At 43.0% G+C, this 13,255-nt stretch overlaps 1 pseudogene; it reads left to right on the forward strand.

Moving 5' to 3' along the window:
- Positions 1 to 13,003, forward strand: part of LOC141363264 (uncharacterized) — a 30,562-nt pseudogene extending 17,559 nt beyond the window's left edge.
- The last annotated feature ends 252 nt before the right edge of the window (positions 13,004 to 13,255 follow it).

Consider the following 13,255-nt stretch of genomic DNA (forward strand, 5'->3'; position numbering starts at 1 on the left):
GACAGTTTTCTATTAGGGTATTTCTTTTAAAATATAGCCTGTCTTTTTCTTTTTTTTTCCTATACTGGTTGTTTTAAAAATGTAATGTTTGCATACATAATTAAATAAATATTATACATATAATATGATTCATACTGTAAAAATAATTTACTTACCATTAAGAACAATACAGATACATGACAGAAATGCACACATATACATCTCAGTAGCCATTAAAACTTTAAATATATAAATAATAAAACCTATAACGTGATAAAAACGCCATAAAAACACTACACTGAAGGGAAAAATAGGGGGAACATAGGGGGAACAGACTTCGACACAACACCGGCGCCTCCATGTCACGGTTATTATATTGTCTATATTTGCTTTTAATTTATTAAATACATGCAATTGGTTGATAAAACATTTATTAAAATTAAGACACAATTTATACAAAACGAAATTCACTTTAAAGAAAGGCTTTCTACAAAGCAAAACCTAATTAAGTGGTAAAAATGTCTAATGATTTACAAAAACAAAACTTAATCTGCACTTTACTGTTAAAAGACGTGAATGTTAATAATTTGGAATACAACCAGGAAAGACTTTCGTTTTAATTATTTAATTGCTGGATTTTACAAAAAATATTTTTATTTTATATGCTGGAATATGCAGAAATATAAGCTAACAGAAGGAGGACTTTCTTTATTTCATTAAAATATGGCGGAATGTGCAGAAAATAGGTTTAAATGTTCAGCAATTTTCTTCAAGTCTGAGACTGTTGCTTTGATTAAATTTTAGCTTGATGCAATGTGAGTGCACAAAACCAAACGCCGTGACCTCGCGCTAGAACCCAAATGCTGTGACCTTGCGCCAAATGTTTTTATTGGTTTATAAGTACAAACAGGCGAGTTACGAAATATTGAGTGTGAGGGCTTTGTTCACTTCACACAAAATATCCTGGAAATTGGAATGAGATGGCTAACTGTAGTCGCGTTTAGTCCACTGTCTATAATAGCCTAATTTAGAGATAATTTTTTTAACCGACAACTGGTTAATTCTGTTTGACCTTTTGTATTGATCTTTTTTATAAACTGCTAGTTGTTGCTAATAAAAGTTGTTAATATTGTTGTGCATGTTATTTTGTTATTTCAGTATTAGTGTTTGGTATTCAGTTTCTGAAGGGTTTAGCCAACATTATAGTGACGCTGTCTGATTACGTCATAATTTTATAATTATTCACGGTAATACCGTATACCGGGGTAAAATAGGGAGGCGGTTTGATGGTATCAAAATTTGGATACCGCCCAAGCCTACTTCAGACAGATCTTAAACACAAATAAGCACAGTTGAATTCTGGTCTTGGATGTTAGACCCGCAGTTCAGCTTTTGCCTATCGAGTCCCGACCTGCATCTACAACGCAAATGACACGTTAATATTATTACACTCATTACATCAAATATTATACGTTTCACCCGCGGGTACCCAGACCCTCCTGTTTCGTCTGAACACAGATAAAACCATCTCACCATCTTTATTAAAGTTTTTATACGTTTTTTTACCAACAACGTTTTGCAGTCCCATTTAAGTAGTATTCAGTATTTAGGCTTTTGTTTTTGGACCAATATCTTATAATTGAATGTAAACTGTGTGAGTGTCAATCTGAAGCACAGCAGATTGACAGCTGAGCGGTCAGCCGTGCGCTGCGTTTATAGCCTGTATTATGAATAACTAATGGCCCGATAAGTTGATTATATATAAGTACAATGATTCCAAATGAATGTCCAAAAAAAACTCGAAATATGTTAAATCGAAAGTTTAATCATGTCTTTTCTCACAACACTGCGTCCGTGTATATGCGCCGGTGAACGGCATACACGTGTTGACCTGGCACCTTAAATTACCCTAAATTTATGGTCATACAGATAAAAGTAACACAACATTCAAAACTGTAAATGGTGTATTTTTATGTGTGTAACCTCACAATAAGGAGAAAATATTGAGCTTATTTAAAATCATTAAAAACATGACGTGCTTTCTGCTGCTTTGGTTTTAGAGCATGTCACAAAATAGAACAGAAACTCAAATACTTTTTAAGCCTATTCGTTTTTCAATATCCTAATTATTTAAGGGTAACATATTTCGTGTAGGCTTATTTATTTTTTTAATATTTCTCAAAACAGAGACGTAATCATCATCTGTTGATTTAAGTCTATTTGTGCATGAAACTAAACCCATGGGGAAAATTATGATATTTTAGGAAATTTATTTATAAATGAGTGGACAACGCGAATCCAGAAAGGAATTTATTAAGACAGCCAGTCTGGCAAGGCGGACATTTCGGTAGTTTTTTTTTGCGAGCTGCCGCCGTGGGTTTTGTCTAAAAGGGATACAGCAAATGCCGGAAAGTTAAGGATTGGATTTGGAGGTAGGATTAAGATGAGAACAGCGGCTCTGGCTAAATGAGATACAAATACATTCTAAATCCTGTGAAATTTTGTGTTTAGAGTTGGGTTTGGGTGAAGGATTAGGATAAAACAGTGCTCATCCAGCAAGATTTCGTTTGCTGTATCCCTTCTATCCACAACTGCAGGTGTGGCAAGAATGTTTTAGGCATGGCGGGCCGCCACGGTAGAATGTATGTAGCGGAAACACTGTGGCGCTTTATGCACGTGAGGTTAGCTGAGGCTGACAGCAACATCAGTTAACTGATAAAAACCACAGTCTAGCTGCTGTTAGCTGCTAAACTTTAATTACTAAAATTATAACTAAAAACTAAATAAAATAAAAACTAAATAGAAATGTGTTTGCAAAATAAAAACTAAACTGAAGCTAAAAAACATGAAACCAAAAATTGAAAACAATATTAAAATAAAACGAATAAAAAAAAACTAAAAAAAAAATATAATAACCTTGGCGCGGAGGCACAGAGACTCACGTTTACAATATGATTTTGATTGACACATGACTAAATGTTTAGGTTCCTTTTAAACCAACATTAAAAGTGTACCCGTTAAATATTATTACTGCAGGAAGAGTTTATTTTGATCATGGTGCCACAATCACTGGATAATTCTGAAATTACTTTTTATTCATTTGCAATGTTACAGAGTCACCCCCATGACTCCTCTTCTGGAGATACAATTTTTTTTATTCATATTTAAATGACTGTAGCTCCGCCGCCGAGATGAGAACGCCCTTGACCTTGGGCTTGTTGTAAAGGTCCCGGGGCTTTCCAATGAACCCGGATGCAAGTCTCTTCGACCTTCCTCGGCCAAGAAAAAGAGCCCTGAATATAGCATTTTTCTGAAATTTTCACAAAAAAACTGTGCAAACTCAAAATTTGTCTTTTACCCATTTAAAAAAACTATCTCAACAAAGGAATCTTAAGAGGATCCTCCCTTGGATTCTAACACGTCTGGCTCAGCCAGGGAACGCGGAGATGGTTAAGTCTGGGTTCTTTGGAAAGGCTTCGTAGGGCCCGTTAATTTGAGCCCACCCATGTGCCGCTGAGACGTTCCTGGGCCAAGCTAGCTGGTTTAGAAAACAATGACCGTTTTTTCTAATTAGGGCTGAAACGATTCATGGAGTTACTCGATTAACTCGATTAAAAAAATTCCTTTATGCAAAAATTCTGCCTCAAAGCCTCGTTAAATTCCTATGACATGCACTACACGCACCGAGATCTGATTCACACGGACCGTGTTCAATGTTCAGAAAGCTCATCATAGCGCGTGATACATTTTGAATTTAGTTGGCGCGATGGCGGAGAGTAAATACCTAAATGCCTGTAGCTCTGTCTGTAGCTGAGGGAGAGAGTGAGTGAGGAAGAGAGTGAGTGAGTGTGAGTGTGAGGGAGTGAGTGTGAGTGTGAGGGAGTGAGTGAGTGTGAGGGAGTGAGTGAGTGTGAGGGAGTGAGTGAGGGAGTGTGAGGGAGTGAGTGTGAGGGAGTGTGAGGGAGTGAGTGAGTGTGAGGGAGTGTGAGGGAGTGAGTGAGTGTGAGGGAGTGAGTGAGTGTGAGGTAGTGAGGGAGTGAGTGAGTGTGAGGGAGTGAGTGAGTGAGTGAGTGTGAGTGTGAGTGAGTGAGTGTGAGGGAGTGAGTGAGTGTGAGTGAGGGAGGGAGTGAGTGTGAGGGAGTGAGTGTGAGGGAGTGAGTGTGAGGGAGTGAGTTTAAGGGAGTGAGTGTGAGGGAGTGAGTGTGAGGGCGAGTAAGGGAGTGAGTGTGAGGAGAGAGTGAGTGAGTGAGTGTGAGGGCGAGTGAGTGAGTGAGTGTGAGGGCGAGTAAGGGAGTGAGTGTGAGGGAGAGAGTGAGTGAGTGTGAGGGAGAGAGTGAGTGAGTGAGTGTGAGAGAGAGTGAGTGAGTGAGTGAGTGTGAGGGAGAGAGTGAGTGAGTGAGTGAGTGAGTGTGAGGGAGAGAGTGAGTGAGTGAGTGAGTGTGAGGGAGTGAGTGAGTGAGGGAGGGAGTGTGAGGGAGAGAGTGAGTGAGTGTGAGGGAGTGTGAGGGAGAGAGTGAGTGAGTGTGAGGGAGTGAGTGAGTGAGTGAGTGAGTGAGTGAGTGTGAGGGAGAGAGTGAGTGAGTGTGAGGGAGAGAGTGAGTGAGTGAGTGAGTGAGTGAGTGAGTGAGTGAGTGAGTGAGTGAGTGAGTGAGTGAGTGAGTGAGTGAGTGAGTGAGTGAGGGAGAGAGTGAGGGAGGGAGGGAGGGAGTGAGTGAGGGAGGGAGTGAGTGAGGGAGAGAGTGAGTGAGGGAGAGAGTGAGTGAGGGAGAGAGTGAGTGAGGGAGAGAGTGAGTGAGGGAGAGAGTGAGTGAGGGAGAGAGTGAGTGAGGGAGAGAGTGAGTGAGTGGGAGTGAGTGAGTGAGTGAGTGGGAGAGAGTGAGTGAGTGAGTGGGAGAGAGTGAGTGAGTGAGTGGGAGAGAGTGAGTGAGTGAGTGGGAGAGAGTGAGTGAGTGAGTGGGAGAGAGTGAGTGAGTGAGTGGGAGAGAGTGAGTGAGTGAGTGGGAGAGAGTGAGTGAGTGAGTGGGAGAGAGTGAGTGAGTGAGTGGGAGAGAGTGAGTGAGTGAGTGAGTGAGTGGGAGAGAGTGAGTGAGTGAGTGAGTGGGAGGGAGAGAGTGAGTGAGTGAGTGTGAGGGAGAGAGTGAGTGAGTGAGTGAGTGTGAGGGAGAGAGTGAGTGAGTGAGTGTGAGGGAGAGAGTGAGTGAGTGTGAGGGAGAGAGTGAGTGAGTGAGTGAGTGAGAGAGTGAGTGAGTGTGAGGGAGTGAGTGAGTGAGAGAGTGAGTGAGTGTGAGGGAGTGAGTGAGTGAGAGAGTGAGTGAGTGTGAGGGAGAGAGTGAGTGAGAGAGTGAGTGTGAGGGAGAGAGTGAGTGAGTGTGAGGGAGAGAGTGAGTGAGTGAGTGTGAGAGAGAGTGAGTGAGTGAGTGAGTGTGAGGGAGAGAGTGAGTGAGTGAGTGAGTGAGTGTGAGGGAGAGAGTGAGTGAGTGAGTGAGTGTGAGGGAGTGAGTGAGTGAGGGAGGGAGTGTGAGGGAGAGAGTGAGTGAGTGTGAGGGAGTGTGAGGGAGAGAGTGAGTGAGTGTGAGGGAGTGAGTGAGTGAGTGAGTGAGTGAGTGAGTGTGAGGGAGAGAGTGAGTGAGTGTGAGGGAGAGAGTGAGTGAGTGAGTGAGTGAGTGAGTGAGTGAGTGAGTGAGTGAGTGAGTGAGTGAGTGAGGGAGAGAGTGAGTGAGGGAGGGAGGGAGGGAGGGAGGGAGTGAGTGAGGGAGGGAGTGAGTGAGGGAGAGAGTGAGTGAGGGAGAGAGTGAGTGAGGGAGAGAGTGAGTGAGGGAGAGAGTGAGTGAGGGAGAGAGTGAGTGAGGGAGAGAGTGAGTGAGGGAGAGAGTGAGTGAGGGAGAGAGTGAGTGAGGGAGAGAGTGAGTGAGTGGGAGAGAGTGAGTGAGTGAGTGGGAGAGAGTGAGTGAGTGAGTGGGAGAGAGTGAGTGAGTGAGTGGGAGAGAGTGAGTGAGTGAGTGGGAGAGAGTGAGTGAGTGAGTGGGAGAGAGTGAGTGAGTGAGTGGGAGAGAGTGAGTGAGTGAGTGGGAGAGAGTGAGTGAGTGAGTGGGAGAGAGTGAGTGAGTGAGTGAGTGGGAGGGAGAGAGTGAGTGAGTGAGTGTGAGGGAGAGAGTGAGTGAGTGAGTGAGTGTGAGGGAGAGAGTGAGTGAGTGAGTGTGAGGGAGAGAGTGAGTGAGTGTGAGGGAGAGAGTGAGTGAGTGAGTGAGTGAGAGAGTGAGTGAGTGTGAGGGAGTGAGTGAGTGAGAGAGTGAGTGAGTGTGAGGGAGTGAGTGAGTGAGAGAGTGAGTGAGTGTGAGGGAGAGAGTGAGTGAGAGAGTGAGTGAGTGTGAGGGAGAGAGTGAGTGAGAGAGTGAGTGAGTGTGAGGGAGAGAGTGAGTGAGAGAGTGAGTGAGTGTGAGGGAGAGAGTGAGTGAGAGAGTGAGTGAGTGTGAGGGAGAGAGTGAGTGAGAGAGTGAGTGAGTGTGAGGGAGAGAGTGAGTGAGAGAGTGAGTGAGTGTGAGGGAGAGAGTGAGTGAGAGAGTGAGTGAGTGTGAGGGAGAGAGTGAGTGAGAGAGTGAGTGAGTGTGAGGGAGAGAGTGAGTGAGAGAGTGAGTGAGTGTGAGGGAGAGAGTGAGTGAGAGTGTGAGGGAGAGAGTGAGTGAGAGAGTGAGTGAGTGTGAGGGAGAGAGTGAGTGAGAGAGTGAGTGAGTGTGAGGGAGAGAGTGAGTGTGAGGGAGAGAGTGAGTGAGTGAGTGTGAGTGAGTGTGAGGGAGAGAGTGAGTGAGTGAGTGTGAGTGAGAGAGTGAGTGAGTGAGTGTGAGGGAGAGAGTGAGTGAGTGAGTGTGAGGGAGAGAGTGAGTGGGAGAGAGTGAGTGAGTGAGTGAGTGTGAGGGAGAGAGTGAGTGAGAATCGCATGCTGAGCTGCATAAATCGAATGAAAACTAGAATTAAAGTATTGTGAGAGACTTGTTATAATTTCGAATGGCTCCTGTGGCTCAATGTCACTCACCAGCTGGTCTGTGCAGCGCTACATGAAGTTAAGATCAAGGGTGCTTCCTAGTGGTGTGGGGCCCTACGCAGCTCACGACACGTATAGGTAGGGGTGTGACGGTCATTATATAACCGTGAGACCGACGGTTATAGTTGAACACCGTCATTAGAACTCTATAACCGCCAAAACCGTGTTATTAAAATTTATTTTTGTATTTTATCATAAAGAATTTTTAAATATTAATTAAAAACTATTGTAAACAGTCTGTTACACGCCCCCTCACGTTCTCACGCAGTGAAAAATACAGAGCGGAGCAGACACTGACAACGCGCTGACATATAGGACAAACCAGGTTACTTTTCGGTTACTTTTGAGATTAAACATATTAAACAAAGTCTCAACTTTCAAATCATCTCTTCCTTCTAGTTAATTTATAGCATCAAATAAACATGAATGACCATGAGAAGGAATGTTGTTTTATCCGCGGAAAGGCGTCAGTACACTCTGCTTTTCAAGTTCAAATCCTCCCATGCTAATCTACTAACTCTCTTGGACGCACATTCACTGCTAGTTGTCTTGCTGTTAATTTGAAAGAAACGTAGAGCAAGTAGCTAATCAGTGTCTAGTTTATTCAAACGCCGGGTGAGCACTGTGCAGCGCATCTGCGGAGAGCGTTTGCTGCACGTAGCCATTGTGCTTTTACACCGGCTGCGTTTAATAACAATCTCAAGTTCACATTACTTTCTTTTACCTGCATTTATGAGCAAAACCTCTTCAATACGCTTTTAATCCACATTGTTTTCGTGCTGTTCTGGTCCATGTAATGACAGATATAGACACAATTACAGACATAAAAAGCTGCACAAATCTGTTTCTCTGAAGAATATTAAGATAGATGATAGATGAGAGAGTGACAGCGCAGTCTTCTGGCAACATTGTTTTTTTTTTAAATATTTCATTGCTTTCTGTTAAATTGTTCAAAGTTATTACTGTTTAAAACACACTTGGCATCACATTCGTGATTTTATGGTAAAATGACACTTTCCCGTCAATCCACGAGCATTTAAACGAGCAAAACGCCCCCCACCGACGGTTATGTTACGAACCGTCACATTTGACTCACGTCATAACCGTCATCCCCAATTCTGAAACCGGCACACCCCTACGTATAGGGTGAATCGGCTCTGCATCTGGCTCAGCCAGGGAAGGTCGGAGGCACTCGAGTCTGGATTCTTTGGAAAAGCGTTGTAGGGCCCGTCGTGGGACCTTCCGGGGCCAAGCTAGACGGTTTAGAAAACGAGGGCTGTTTTTTCTAATGCTTTCAGCTCGGCTAGGAAAGGTCCTGGTGGCTTGATTCTGCGAGCCCATTAATTCAAGCCCACGCCGGAGCCGCTGGGACCTTCCGGAGCCGATCTGCACTATAATAGACTCTAAATTGAACTGTTTGGACTGGGTTGTACATTCCCATACATTTTTTTCTCAGTCTGCCACAAAATTTAAATTGACCACCCTAAATAGATGTTTGCACATTGCGTTTATCACTACCTCTGTCTCACATGACAGTTTTTGTACAAACACAACTGTTGTGTCAGTCGACGCGCTCCGCTAAGCCTAATTTTTGCATTTAAGCATATACAGTTGAAAGAAAAAGTATATGAAACCTTTGGGCTTACTTAATTTCTTCATAAATTGGTCATAAAATGTGTTCTGATCTTCATCTAAGTCACAACAATAGAGAAACACAGTCTGCTTAAACTAATATCACACAAATATTATATGTTTTCATGTTTTTATGGAACACAACATGTAAACATTCATTGTGCAGGGTGGAAAAGTATGTGAAACCCTAGGCTAATGACTTCTCCAAGAGCTAATTGGAGCCAGGAGTCAGCCAACCTGGGGTCCAATCAATGTGATGAGATTGGATGTGTTGGTTAAAGCTGCCCTGTCCAATAATAAACACACACCAGTTTTGAGTTTGCTGTTCTGAAGAAGCATTGTCTGATGTGAACCATGCCTCGCACAAAAGAGCTCTCAGAAGACCTACGATCAAGAACTGTTGACTTACATAAAGCTGGAAAGGGCTACAAAAGTATATCTAAAAGCCTTGATGTCCATGTGTCCAAGGTAAGACAGATTGTCTACAAATGGAGAAAGTTCAGCACTGTTGGTACACTCCCTAGGCGTGGTCGTCCTGTAAAGATGACTGCAAGAGCACAGCGCAGAATGCTCAATGAGGTGAAGAACAATCCTGGAGTGTCAGCTAAAGACTTACAGAAATCTCTGGCACATGCTAACATTTTTGTTGACAAATCTATGATAAGTAAAACATTAAACAAGAATGGACTTCATGGGAGGACACCACGGAGGAAGCCACTGCTGTCCAAAAAAACATTGCAGCACGTTTGAAGTTTGCAAAAGAGCACCTGGATGTTCCACTACTGGCAAAACATTCTGTGGACAGATGAAACCAAAATTGAGTTGTTTGGAAAGAACACACAACGCTATGTGTGGAGAACACAAGGCACAGCACACCAACATCAAAACCTCATCCCAACTGTGAAATATGGTGGAGGGGGCATCATGGTTTGGGGATGCTTTGCTGCCTCAGGCCCTGGATGGATTACTGTCATTGATGGAAAAATGAATTCCAAAGTTAATCAAGACATTTTTACAGGAAAACTTAAGACCATCTATCCACCAACTGAAGCTTAACAGAGGATGGACAATGCAACAGGACAACGACCCAAAGCATAGATGTAAATCAACAACAGAATGGCTTCAACAGAAGAAAATACGCCTTCTGGAGTGGCTCAGTCAGAGTCCTGACCTCAACCCGATTGAGATGCATGACCTCAAAAGAGCGATTCACACCAGACATCCCAAGAATATTGCTGAACTGAAACACTTTTGTAAAGAGGAATGGTCCAAAATTTCTCCTGACCGTTGTGCAGGTCTGATCTGCAACTATAGGAAATGTTTGGTTGAGGTTATTGCTGCCAAAGGAGGGTCAACCAGTTATTAAACTCAAGGTTCACATACTTTTTCCACCCTGCACTATGAATGTTTACATGTTGTGTTCAATAATAACCATGAAAACGTATAATGTTTGTGCGGTATTAGTTTAAGCAGACTTTGTTTCTCTATTGTTGTGACTTAGATGAAGATCAGAACACATTTTATGACCAATTTATGAAGAAATCCAAGTAAGCCTAAAGGGTTCACATACTTTATCTTTCAACTGTATGCGGGCGATTGCATCGCAACTGTGCCGCCATAAACTGATAGTCTAGAAAAACTGTTATGGTGTTCTTGATTCACAACCTGTGGATGATTTTCCTTGCTAAACAGGAACTTTGCAGCAACTTTGGGAACTTGCAGCAAAGCACAGATGACAACAGGTTTACTCAAGACAGCGCAAGCTAGCACTAAGGTAAAGCTAATCTTTTACATTATAGCAATGATGCTGTTAGTGACACGTTTTGGTATCAGCTTGGGAACCGAGGTGGTACTAAAAAAAATCAGGTACCACATGCTGCACAAAGTGGAAAAGCTCCCAAAAGTAAGCTCACCCGTGTCGACCACAGCGCAAGCTCCGCCTCAACAACTTCTCTTTCGAACGTCGCAGGAGTCTGCATTTCCGGGGTCCGTCTTTTGGGATCTTGACATGTGCGTGTGCCAAGTTTCGACCCTGGCTGCGAACCCACGGCGAATTGTGGGAAACCATCAGATTGCCAGCCACACCGGGATAGGTCTAAACTCGCCGAAATCGACGTGCAGGCTGCCGGAGAGCTCTCGTACGACATATCTGAAACCCGCGTGCGCGTGGTCCTGGTGCGAACTCCTAGGTGTAGGGTTGGGAAGTCGGCGCGTAAAAGGTTCTCGGCCGCGTCCTTCAGGATCCCAGTTTGGGCCACCCGAGCTATGGCACGACGGGCCCACGCGACATTCAGGGGACTGTGTGATGGTTGTGACACTCTTCCATTAAACCAATGGATTTTTCGAACCCGAGACGTTCCGGATCTCGAAACGGATAACTTGCAAACGTACAGACGGTGGGCGTGGAGGGGGCATGGGGGTTTTGGTAAATACAAATGTAGGAAAAATGGGTCCGTGGTTTGGGGGCCTGGGCGAGGGCTGGGAGGGGATGGGCATGAAATCCGCACAAATAATTAAAAATAATTACTTTTTCTTTGCTGCATATGTTTACAAATTTTGGCTTATTTGATGTGCAATGACCCAGCTGTAATAGCCGGACTGACACCTGTCTTTGTGTGAATCTAGAAAAAGATACACAGTTTAAATTCTTCATCCCTCTTTGTGTAAATAAGAGTGAAATGACAATTTAATTGTTTCATGTTTCTTTCAGGTGTGAAGAGTGATTCATGTTTGGATATAGAAATAACGTCCTCAACATCAAAAGAGCGACTGACAGCACAAAGTCTTTCCTGCATCACCTGTGGAAAGACATTCAGCTCACAGAGACATTTAGAGAGACATGAGAGAGAACACACAGAACCGAAACTCTTCACCAGATCTGAGATCAGCTTTACTACCTTACAAGAGAAGAAACTTCATTCAGAAGACCACAGAGAGAAGAAGTTGTTTCACTGTGAGCAGTGTGGGAGGAATTGTGTCTCTTCCTCTCAACTAAATGTTCACATGAGGACACACAGTGGTGAAAAGCCTTTCTACTGCACTGAATGTGGAAAATACTTCAAAACCAAACAATGTCTTAATGTTCATCAGAGACTTCATACAGGTGAAAAACCTTACAAATGCTCTCAGTGTGACAAGACGTTTGCTCAGTCAGGTAACTTAAAAGCCCATCAGAGAGTTCATACTGGAGAGAAATCTTACGTCTGTGCTCACTGTGGAAAGAGCTTTGATAATTCATCTGAATTCAAAGTTCATCAGAGAGTTCATACTGGAGAGAAACCTCATCACTGTAGTGTCTGTGGGAAGAGTTTTAGTGTAAAGGCTAGCTTACTAAAGCACAATAGAGTTCATACAGGTGAAAAACCTTACAAATGCTCTCAGTGTGACAAGACGTTTACTCAGTCAGGTCACTTGAAAGCCCATCAGAGACTTCATACAGGTGAAAGACCTTTCAAATGCTCTCAGTGTGACAAGACATTTACTTGTTCAAGTAACTTAAAAGTCCATCAGAGAGTTCATACTGGAGAGAAACCATATCACTGTAGTCTCTGTGGGAAGAGTTTTAGACAACAGTATGACTTCATAATTCACCAGAGAATTCATACAGGTGAAAAACCTTTCAAATGCGCTCAGTGTGAAAAGACCTTTGTTTACTCAGGTTCCTTAAAAGCCCATCAGAGAGTTCACACTGGAGAGAAACCATATCACTGTAATGTTTGTGGGAGGAGTTTTAATCGACATGCCAGTTTTGTAACACACCAGAGAATTCATACAGGTGATAAACCTTTCAAATGCTCTCAATGTGACAAGACGTTTTCTCAGTCAGGTTACTTGAAATCCCATGAGAGACGTCATACTGGAGAGAAACCTTACGTCTGCGCTCACTGTGGAAAGAGTTTCTCTGATTCATCTCAATTAAGAGTTCATCAGAGAGTTCATACTGGAGAGAAACCTCATCACTGTAGTCTCTGTGGGAAGAGTTTTAGTGTAAAGGCTTCATTACTAAATCACAAGAGAATTCATACAGGTGAAAAGAACTTTCAAATGCTCTCAGTGTGATATGACATTTACATTGTCACATTACTTACAAGTCCATCAGAGAGTTCATACTGGAGAGAAACCTTAACACTGCAATGTTTTTGGGAAGTTCTTGTGTTAATGTTCTGCTAATTGCTAGCAGTCAGCAACCAGGTCTAGGCCACGTAAAGCATGGCTGGTAGGACGGTGCTATTGAAAAGGTATGCGAGTAGGGGGGCGTTAATGAAAAGATCAATGCTGTTCAGGTTTTAAAGATTGGTCTAACAGTACTGTATTATGGAGGATGAAAAATTATTAAAGGTCCCATATTTCAGAGCTTACTAGAGTTTTATTTCAGGTTATGATGTCCTTAAAGGGATAGCAAAAATGAAAATTCTGTCATTAATTTACTCATGTTGTTCAAAGCCTTTACAAATTTCTTGGTTTTGATGAACACAAAGGAAGATGTTTTGAGGAATGTTCCGAGAGTGAAATATACAGTTGAAATAACGTTACCCATAGAAGTACACCAAATGTTAGTTTCTGTACACTAATTGCTAGGTTAGTAAACCAAGAGACACAGAGAGT

Source organism: Misgurnus anguillicaudatus, unplaced genomic scaffold, assembly GCF_027580225.2.
Source record: "Misgurnus anguillicaudatus unplaced genomic scaffold, ASM2758022v2 HiC_scaffold_33, whole genome shotgun sequence".
NCBI lineage: Eukaryota > Metazoa > Chordata > Actinopteri > Cypriniformes > Cobitidae > Misgurnus > Misgurnus anguillicaudatus.